Source organism: Anastrepha obliqua, chromosome 5, assembly GCF_027943255.1.
Source record: "Anastrepha obliqua isolate idAnaObli1 chromosome 5, idAnaObli1_1.0, whole genome shotgun sequence".
Taxonomy (NCBI): domain Eukaryota; kingdom Metazoa; phylum Arthropoda; class Insecta; order Diptera; family Tephritidae; genus Anastrepha; species Anastrepha obliqua.
Window position 1 is genome coordinate 42,723,698 of NC_072896.1, and position 10,535 is coordinate 42,734,232.

A 10,535-nucleotide genomic window follows, 5' to 3' on the forward strand; every position below is an offset into this window, starting at 1 on the left:
CGTTCGGAGTCGGCTTAAAACTGTAGAATCCTCATTTGTGGAACAACACCAAGATGCACGCCACGAAAACGAGGAGCAGCTCGGCCAAACACCCAAAAAGGGTGTAAACGCCAATTATATATAAAAAAAACTTGGTATATCCAGGAGGTTTGTATATCGTACCACCAATTAATCTTAGAATTATCACAATCATAGCTAGAAAGCTGATATATGAAAACTTAGAACTTCCATATGAAAGTTTTTTTTGCAGGTGCACTTGTTACCTTTTAATCTCATGGGTGAAACAGATAAGATTGGAAAGATGTAAGGAGCCTGCAGTGGCACACCAGCAACAGCGATGAAAATATTTGTTTGTTAAACAAAAGGACAAATTCTATACAAGAACATTGCAAGGAAAAGATACTGCACCATAGGTTCAGACAGGTCAGCAGCATACGTCGTGGTTTGATGTCGAGTATCCCATTCAAACGTAACTTCTTTGTATTTTTGCGAGAAGGGTAAAAAAGAAACTGAAGCATACCAATATGTGTAAGAGTCGTTAAGTTAAGGCAAAATATTCCAGCTTTTATTCTTGCTGAAAATTAGCCCACGAGCAGCCCAGATTTAAATGTTCTCAACTATGAGCCGCATTTACCAAATGAGCATTTACTCAAGGATGATAGGTTACCAGGCTTAATTGTCAGCTATGGTGAAAAAACGAACGAGTAATTTTGATTGTCACATCACCGAGCAGTCGGCATTAGAATTCTGCTCACTCATTTCACACTTATTCACACACTCGTCCAAATCAGTCATTGCTCATTAGCGGATATTGTGATTTTTTTTTTCGTGTATCACCAACACAATCCCAGTTTTTGGTGAGGAGCAAGACACGTCTGTCTTTTATGTGTATTCAGAAAATTTGAAATCAGCGTGGAAAGCGTCAAATAAAGATTATCTTTAGTTAATTATAATTAAGGAAATGAAAAAGAAACAAAATTCGTGCATTAATCTTGGAAGCCGCGGATTATTACAAAACCCGCAACTGCTCGAATTAAACAAATTTTCGAAAATTGCAGAGCTGATTTCAGAATTTAGATTCTAAATACAAAAAATATTTAGTATTAGTTGCATTTAGGTATGGAATTTTGTATGGATAAGTGTACATTTTGAGTTGTATTAAGTGATAAATGCACATTTAGTTTAATAGATACACAAATAATAAATTACAATATTTCCGGTAGCTAAAATGGATTAGAATTGTCTCAGTTGTCCGATGTATTCGATTTTCTTCTTATTCAAGCAAAATTCGCATTGCAATGGAATGAATTTTAAATTTTATCAAAATTGTTAATCAATATTTAAGAATTATAGCTATCAGCGTTGATATTCTTATGTTCGAATAACTCGAAGTGAAATTTTTCGGGCAAAAATCGCAATACATATTATATCTTCCTTTCGGGCTAATGGAAAAATTCTCTGTGACTTTTTGCCGAGAGAAACCCGATGGGTGCCGCGATTTGAAGGATTTAAGCGACATCCGAAGGAATTTTTGAGTTGTCACCGTTGATGAGACTTGGATTCATCATTACACACCAGAAACTAAGCAACAAATCAAAACAATCGATTTCTCCCGGTGAATCTGCTCCAAAGAAGGCGAAGACAGTCCCATCGGCCGGAAAGCTCATGGCGATGATTTTTTGGGATGCGAACGGCGTCATCCTTATGGATTTTAAAGAAAAAGGAAGAACGATCACTGGACAATACTACAGTGAGTTACTGGATAGCTTTCACAAAACAATTGATGGAGACACGGCCGCATTTGGCAACAAAAAAGGTGCTGTTCCCCCACGATAACGCGCCAGCACTTTCATTCGGAATTGTCACCGCCAAACTGCGTGGATTGCGTTATGAATTGCTGCCGCGTCCCCCGTTTTCACCCTCTCTGACTCCCTGTGAAAAAATTTAGTTCAAACGAGGAAGTCACTGTCAAGACAGAGACGTATTTTGCAGAGTTCGATCAATACTATTTTTTGGAGTGGTTAAAAACATGGTGGGAGCGTTAGAAGTGTATCTTTCTAAAAGGCAACTATGTTGAAAAAAAAAATATAAAAATTAAAAAAAAAAAAAAATGGTGTCTTCATTTCAAATATGGGTACTTAGTGAAGCCCCCTCGATAAGTTGTGTTATTGGTTGAACAGATTTTCATAAAGTGGTACTTTGCGGATAACTCTTACATTTTAAATAATTTAGTGAAAAATATTGAATGTAACGTAAGTAACGAATCAGATAGTTAATTTAACCTCTTCAGGGACATCGGCACACATGTGTACGTTTAGTTTTTTTTTTTTATTTTAGTTAATTCAAGGGACTTTCACTACATTGAGGGATTCTAAAGAAAAACAAATCGTTAAGTATAACGGAATATTCTGCTTTATTCATGGTGTTTTTACAGCATTGCAACGATAACTTCTTTAAAATATTCGTCCCTGAAGAGGTTAATAACTAATATGATATTTAACATGAATTTCTTTCCAAGACGGAAAAAATCCGCAGAACGACGTGTGGGCAAAAAGAAAACGACCTTCACTACTGTCCATTTAAGTCATCAAAGGTCTTTGCAGCTGAAATCAACAGTCGTCCTGTCGAGTGACTTCTTTAACCTGATGCCGAAAAAGATGGTGCGAGCTGCAAAACTTATTCGCTGAAGCACAATTTTTTATAAGGACGTACAATTGTTGGCGTATGCCGATGATATTGATTTATTGAAAAGAATGAAGACGTTTTCCTCAACATTTTAGTGTTTTGGATTATAACACTCTTTGCCGTAAATGAGTTATATGTATGTACATGTATAGTCAAAACTTTCTTGAAAATATTTTCAAATTTCCAACGAAATGACTGCTATACATAAATTTTTAATAAGTAGTGGGTATGATGTATGTATGTATATATGTAAGGATATATGTATACGCCCCTTTGCGTTCAGGCGTGCGCCACTTAAGAGGTTAAGAGCCTGTATTAAAGCAACACGCGATCGTTTTGAATAGTTTTTTGTTTTCCAGAAATATTAGCTATAAAAAATCAAAACCACAATGAAATCTTAGAACTCAATTCTTACATTTTTACAATAATTTAAAGTTGTAATAGAACTTATGGCACGAATTGTTAAATTGGTATGAAATAATTACAATTCATTGAACTAAATTAACAGAATTTATTTCACGTGCACAGTATTTTCAAGAAAGAGCACGCTAAAAATAAAATAATATTTTGTTGTGCAACGCGGGGCAAACTGTATTAGTGCGCTATGTATTACACTGGTCATACTTAGGTTTGTGGCATGTATGATGCACCTACTCAAAATAAGTTACTCTCCAAAGCTTTTTGTGCTTAATTATTTAATCAACTTTTCGCACTTTAAAAAAATAAACTATAATGCTGCACATTTGCTTGGACAGTGCTAACAAAATAAAAAATGTGCACTTCGGCATTACTGTGGCTTTCAAAAAACAGTTTGCTCAATATATAATAATAACCGCATGCGCACTTAAAATGTGTTTAATTAATTTCAAATCCTAGATTTTTATTTTTAATTACACATTTCTAGTATAACTTTTGATCGGCACATTGTAAATATTTCCAAAAATACCCATTCAAAATCATCGAAGACAATGGTAACTGAAATTGAAGAGCTAGTTGTTAGCACTCAAGCGATTCGTTTGTATTGCTTAATGTTAAAAAAAAACCTATTAAGTGAATTTAGATACCAAAGTCTATTTTTTTTTTTATACTATGCGAACTCAGACGACCTTTCACTTTTCCATGATCTCATTGACTTTTGCAGTGATTGGTAGATGCCCAGAGCGATGGTCAGCTTTAACAAGGAACTATTCGGAACAATAATTCAAATGAGCACAACTTTTCATTATAAAACACATTTTTAAAAACTGTTACTTACATTTGAAAAATATCAACCATTACCGTTTAATTTTTGAAGTAGTAGACTCTGCTGTATGTGACATTTTTAACGAACAGTGAAATGAGATCAAAGCACATTCAACAAAGTAGAAGTTGTTTCGACATTTCTTTTCTGAACTGCGATTGAAATGAGGATTCTTAACCCTTTACAACAATTCATAATTTTAATTTTTCCGAATTGTGAGCAATACTATGATGCAATTATTAAAGGTTTGCTTGCTCACTTGTGACATTCGAGTTTTGACATTCTCTCAAAAAATGTTCCAATTAATAATGAAGAAAATGCAAAAAAATTAAATCAGTTATGGTAAAAATGACTCTTCTTAATTGGCGCGATCACCGCTTACGCGATTTTGGCCGAGTTTAACAAAGCGTGCCAGTCGTTTATTTCTCGTGCTAACCGGCGCCAATTGGACACACCAAGTGAAATCAAGTCCTTCTCCACCTGATCTTTCCTACGCAGAGGAGGCTTTCCTCTTCCTCTACTACCACCAGCTGGTACCGCATCGAATACTTTCAGAGCCGGAGCTTTTGTATCCATTCGGACGACATGACCCAGGCACCGTAGCCGCTGGATCTTTATTCGCTGCGCTAGGTCTATGTCGTCGTAAAGCTTATACAGCTCATCGTTCCATCGCCTGCGATATTCGTCGTTGCCAACGTGCAAAGGTCTCTCAAACACTCCTTGCGTCGCCTCATCAGATGTGGTCATCGTCCACGCTTCTGCGCCACACGTTAGGACGGGCATGATGAGAGTCTTGTAAAGTATTAGTTTTGTTCGTTGAGAGAGGAATTTACTACATTTCAAGGCTGACATTGTTATCGGTGTTAATGCTGGTTCCTAAGTATACGAAGTCTTTTACAACCTCAAAATCATAGCTGGTAAAAATGAGGTCATTCGAGGTAAAAATGATTACAAGTGTTTTTTACTTAAAATCGAAACAAACAGTGAACGGTTTAAAAAAATAAATTTAAAGTAATATTTGAATGCAAATAACATATTTTATGAACATGTAAATAAATTTTATGTATGGAAAATATATATTTTACGAAAGGAAATAAAAAATGTACTTGTTTTCAATTCGTAGTCTGTGAGACGAATGATTAGCGACAGAGTAACACTGACTTAAGCTCCCATTTGGGGCCTCATTTGAAAAAAAAAATCTATTTTGTTTGCTTATTTATGTAGAATAAATATTCAAAAATATCGTCTTCAAACGACTTTTCGATATTCGGCATATTTACGGAGATATAGCCATTTTAGTGACGCAAAATTAGTTTTCAGGCAAAACAAATCATGAATTAATATTTATACACAAAAATGTAGTTTGGTTTGTGGAAACAAAACTAGTTTCCAGGTACATAAACGAACATAAATATAAGCATACATGTGCTCAAATTAAGGGGTTGAAGTCTTTACAAAACCAGTTGTTCGAATTCAAGAAGGAACGCGCAATTTATTTTGTTATACGGTACCCATGTTTTTCGAGCTGGCGACACAGATATAGCCAGTTTTGATGAAATAAAATTTAAATGACGTAAAGCTGATGTCGTTTATCGTATGAACTACGATCATTCGGAAAAAAGTATATTAGTGTTTTTTCGGACCTTGTCAAAAAAGGGCAAAACATCTTTGAACATCCGTCATTTTGTCAAATTTAATTTTTTTCAAAGATCGCAGTTCACACGATAATACATTCATACTGAACAAGAACCCATTTGTCTTTTTGATGTCATACACCTGTGAGTCCCGGAATCCGTGTCGCCAGCGACATACCTTTTTTTGAAGGCTGACAACTTTTTGAACGAACCCCGTATGGCCAAAAAAAAAATTTATTTTTTAACAACGGATAAAGAAATAGAATAGCGAAAACAATTTTTTTTCGTTTCCGATTTATACGCTTTAAAAAAACACTCAAAAAACATCATTTCAAATGAGGCAAGCGCTTCAAGTTTAGTGATCACGTCGTTCCGAATACATACTGTGAGCGTCAAAATAAAGTGTACAAAGCATTTTGTTATAATATGGATTTTATTTCAGTGTTTTATAACAAAACAATATATTTTAATTTGATGTTTTTTAAATTAATATAGTATTTGATTCTTTACTAATTACTAGAAAACAACAAAAAAAAAAAAAAATTACAACAAAAGTTGTAAGACAAAAACAAAATTTAGTGCATATCTTACGCGTCAAAATAAAGTGTACATTTTACAAAAATTATATCGATTTAATATTTTGTTGATTTCCCTTTTGCTTTGATAACGGAAGAGTCTTCGGGGTATCGAGTCAACTAGCTTTTTTGTCACGTCAGATGAATTTTTATCCCACTCTTCTTTTATAGCGAGTTTCAGCATATCCATACTGGTGATTGTCCTTTTGCGGATTTGGTGGTCTAAATGCTCCCAAAAATGTTCAATAGGGCTTAAGTCCGGTGACTGTGGAGGATGAGCCAATGTCTTAGGAGTACGATAAAGTAGCCATTCTTTTACTATTTTTGCTGTGTGCATGAGATCATTATCTTGTTGAAAGATCCAAGATCCCTGCAAGTCTAATTTCTGCACACTGGTTAGTAAATTATTTTGTAAAATATTCAGATAATCTGTTTTGTTCATGGTACTTTCAATAAAAACCAAATTGCCAACTCCGCTTGCCGCCATACATCCCCACACCATCACCGAACCCCCACCGTGCTTAACTGTGGTAATCAAATTTTGGTCGGCATACTCACTATTTTTGGTTCTCCAGACTTTAACTGGTTTTTTCTGCCCAAATACCTCGAACTTACTTTCATCGGTAAACAGGACATTATTCCAGAGACATCCCGATTTTCGTATTTTTTTGCATAATCAAGACGTGTTTTATTTATTAACTGTCGATATTAGCGGCTTTTTTCGTGGGAAACGACCATGTAACCCATTTGCGTGCAACGCTCGACGCATTGTACTGGCACTTACGCTAGTATCTGATGCAGTTGAGAAACTTCTTGTGATATTTTGACCGCACTTTTAAAGGGATTTTTCTTCGCACTATAGACCTTACTTCAGTCTCATTTAAAACTTTTGGACGGCCTGCACCTGGGCGATTACCTACTTTGCCGAACTTTTTGTGTTTGTCAACTATTTTTTTCACAGTATTATGGCTTCTGTTGACAATAGACCAATTTCACGAAAGGTTTTACCTTCATTGCGAAGCTTTAGTACCAGTTCTCTAACATCAGTCGAAGGTTGTTTACCCATTATTAAAAAAAAAAAAAAAACAAATAGAATTTAATTTACTGTAGACAAAAACTTTTCACGCTGCCGATCGCAACCAATTAAAATACAATATGAAAAAAGTTTCAATGCATCGAATAAGGAAGTAAACAACCAAATATAACGGTATTTTTTACCGTACAAAATCGCTAAAATGCTACTGATGTACGCTGTACACTTTATTTTGACGCGTAAAATATGCACTAAATTTTGTTTTTGTCTTACAACTTTTGTTGTAATTTATTTTTTTTTATTGTTTTCCAGTAATTAGTAGAGAATCAAATACTAATTTAAAAAACATGAAATTAAAATATATTGTTTTGTTATAAACGACTGAAATAAAATCCATATTATAACAAAATGCTTTGTACACTTTATTTTGACGCTCACAGTATGTACATAGTTCGTTGGACATCGGTCGATCCGCTCCAGGCATCTACAAATCACAGTAAAAGTCAATGGAATCATGGAAAATTTAAAGGTCGTCTGAGCTCGCATAATATCGAAAAAAGAAATAATAGACTTTGGTATCAAAATTCACTTAATACGATTTTTTTAACAAACGAATCGCTTGAGTACTAAAAATCTTTTCAATTTCTTTATTTTCGGTACTTTTGCAAACAGCTACAATGTGCCGATCAAATGTTGCGCATGTTTTTTGCGCCTATGGTACAATTATAAGTTCTTATTCCTAGAATTATATTTTGTGCATTAATTTTTTAATTAAACACCAAACCACTAACTACTTGACAAGCGACCTGTACTTATTGAGGAAGGTTTTTAAAAAATTTGTTTATTTAGAATTTATTTATACAAACTTTTTATTGATTGATATATTTTCGCTTTAGAAAAAGCTTTTAGACATTGGCGCTCACATTCACGTGCCCTGGACACTTCATCCACCCATGAAAAGGTAGGCTAATGGAAACATGTTCCGTCACTTCCAGCTTCCTTATCTGAAGTCTAGAATGTATTCCATCGGGTTCTCGTGGAGTCTATCCAACTCTTCTCCCTATTTTGGCTCTTTGTTAAATGTTAGCTCGTTGCAAAACGTGGATTATTTCAGAATCACCTTATCATCAGAAAAAAAGGCTTTTTAAAATTTCCACTGATGTGTAACTTAACCAAAGTCACCCTCTGTTTGCACCATACCACGAGCAGCAAAACTTGCGGTATTGCGAACTGCATGCACTGCTCCTAAAAAAATGCTCTATGATAGGATGCATTCCACCATGTCATACTGGGCCTGGACATACCTATACAAACCCCTGAGCCGATTTGTCAAGAGGGAACAAAAAAGCTGCTCACTGAGAAAACCTTTTATTATTGAACGATGAGCAGCGCGACGAATTTTAAATAATAAAGTTAAAAGAAATTACGAACGGTGTATTGTGTATGGCAAAAGTCAGGACAATTGTTTTGCGTTATTTTAAGCCTCCTAACTGTGGCGGCCGCCGTAGCCGAATGGGTTGGTGCGTGACTACCATTCATAATTCACTGAGGGATCGTTGGTTCGAATCTCGGTGAAACACCAAAACATTTTTCTGATAGCGGTTGATTTCTCTTTTGAGGTGTGGCAGAAATACACTCGGAAGGGTTGCCATTGGCTGCCGAGGGGCGACTGCTATTAGAAAAATGCTTTTCTCAATTTTGTTGTTTTCACCGAGATTCGAACCAACGTTCTCTCTGAGAATTCCGAATAGTAGTCACGCACCAACCCATTCGGCTACGGCGGCCGAAATACCTAAACAATACGTTTATTGGAAAGTTTAGAGCACATTGCAACTGCTATGGGTTATGCATAAAGTTCGTCAGAATGCCTCGCTAATGAACAATGCTCGCGGTGCACACTCCATCATTCCACTCATTAGTCTGATGAGAATTTTGCACAAAGATTTGAGTTTATTCACTTAAGAAAGCGTAATGGAAATAAAATAGCCATTTGTTTCGTAATCGACTCACGTTTTGGAACTCGCACTTGATTATGTCGGCGCAAACCAATCTGCAGTTACAGTTCACTGCGGATTTTGGAGTGATTTAATATTTCCGAAACTATGTATGAGTAAGGATATTTTCTAGCTGCCTAAGTCACATAAATAACCGCCTCAAAGCTGCGGCGGAACTTCATTAGAATTTCTAGTGGTAAGAACTATGCAGCACGACACTCGAGCTTAATATTATTCGAGCCATTTGTATTACGGGGCTAAGCACCGACGCTAAGATATTGAAATGAAATCATATTAAATATATGTACATATATTCGAATGGTCTCATTTTATTGCATGTATTTAAAGACATGTATTTGGAATACCATCCTTTATTCAAAAACCAAATGATGACGAAAGAAAAATGTGAATTAGGTGAGATACTCCTCAAATATAAACAATATAAAAAATTTAAAATTAACCGTTTCGAGCTTCCTATAATTATGGAAATGTACACTTTTAAAAGTCACCGAGTTTTTATCCCGTAACTCTTATTTAAATAAATTCATTGGTATGTAGGATTGTATATAAAATATACCCTGTAGTTTCTGCATGTTGCGGCAAAGCATCCCTGATCTCTTCGACTGTGTCAAAAATTCCATCTGAGAATTGCGAGTGTGTCATTTGCATTACTGGTGGACCTGAAAGCGATAGCGACGACACATGTTGACGAGCATCATTAACACTTGATGTAAAACCACTGCCCTCATCAAGTTTCTCTCCGATGGACATTTGTGGATTAATAATTTCTCCGTTTTTGTTAGGCATCACAGCGTTTGCCCATCCTCTTTCTAATTCAAAGAAACTGTATGTAATTTTACGATCATGTGTAATCGTTGGAACTGCGTTGTCGACAATTTTTAAAAATCTGCGCATTGGTAAACGTTTTCTCAAAGCGTATTCGGATTCAGTTACATATGATCGAATATTGAGAAGGGCAGACGGTCTTGCTATTTGAGAAGATGGGCGTTGGCAATCTAAGCGAACCACTTCACATCTCTTGCTTTTACTTCTTAGAGATCTCCGAGGCGCTACGGAATGCAAACTCTCGGGAGCATGCATTGAATCATTGAACAACTCCGACAAATTGGATAGCTGTGACTGATGTAACGAGGCCGAATCGATATCTTCTGGAAATGCAGCGTGTGAGCTTGCTTTGCTTTTATCGCCTGTCAAATCAGACATCTCTACATTTTCGTTTGCTGACGTGTAAATTTCTCCACCAAACTCATTAAAATATTCTTGATCACATTCTTCTTCTGCAGCAGCACCAGATGCAGTAATTTCGGAAGGATCTTTGTTGGATATTTCAGTAGACAGATAAATATTATACGC

The 10,535-nt window shown here is 35.7% G+C and overlaps 1 protein-coding gene across 5 annotated transcripts in view; it reads right to left on the bottom strand.

Moving 5' to 3' along the window:
• The window catches only part of LOC129247822 (ATP-dependent RNA helicase vasa), a 44,781-nt gene that overhangs the window by 11,947 nt on the left and 22,299 nt on the right, over positions 1–10,535 (bottom strand). The window lies entirely within an intron of this gene.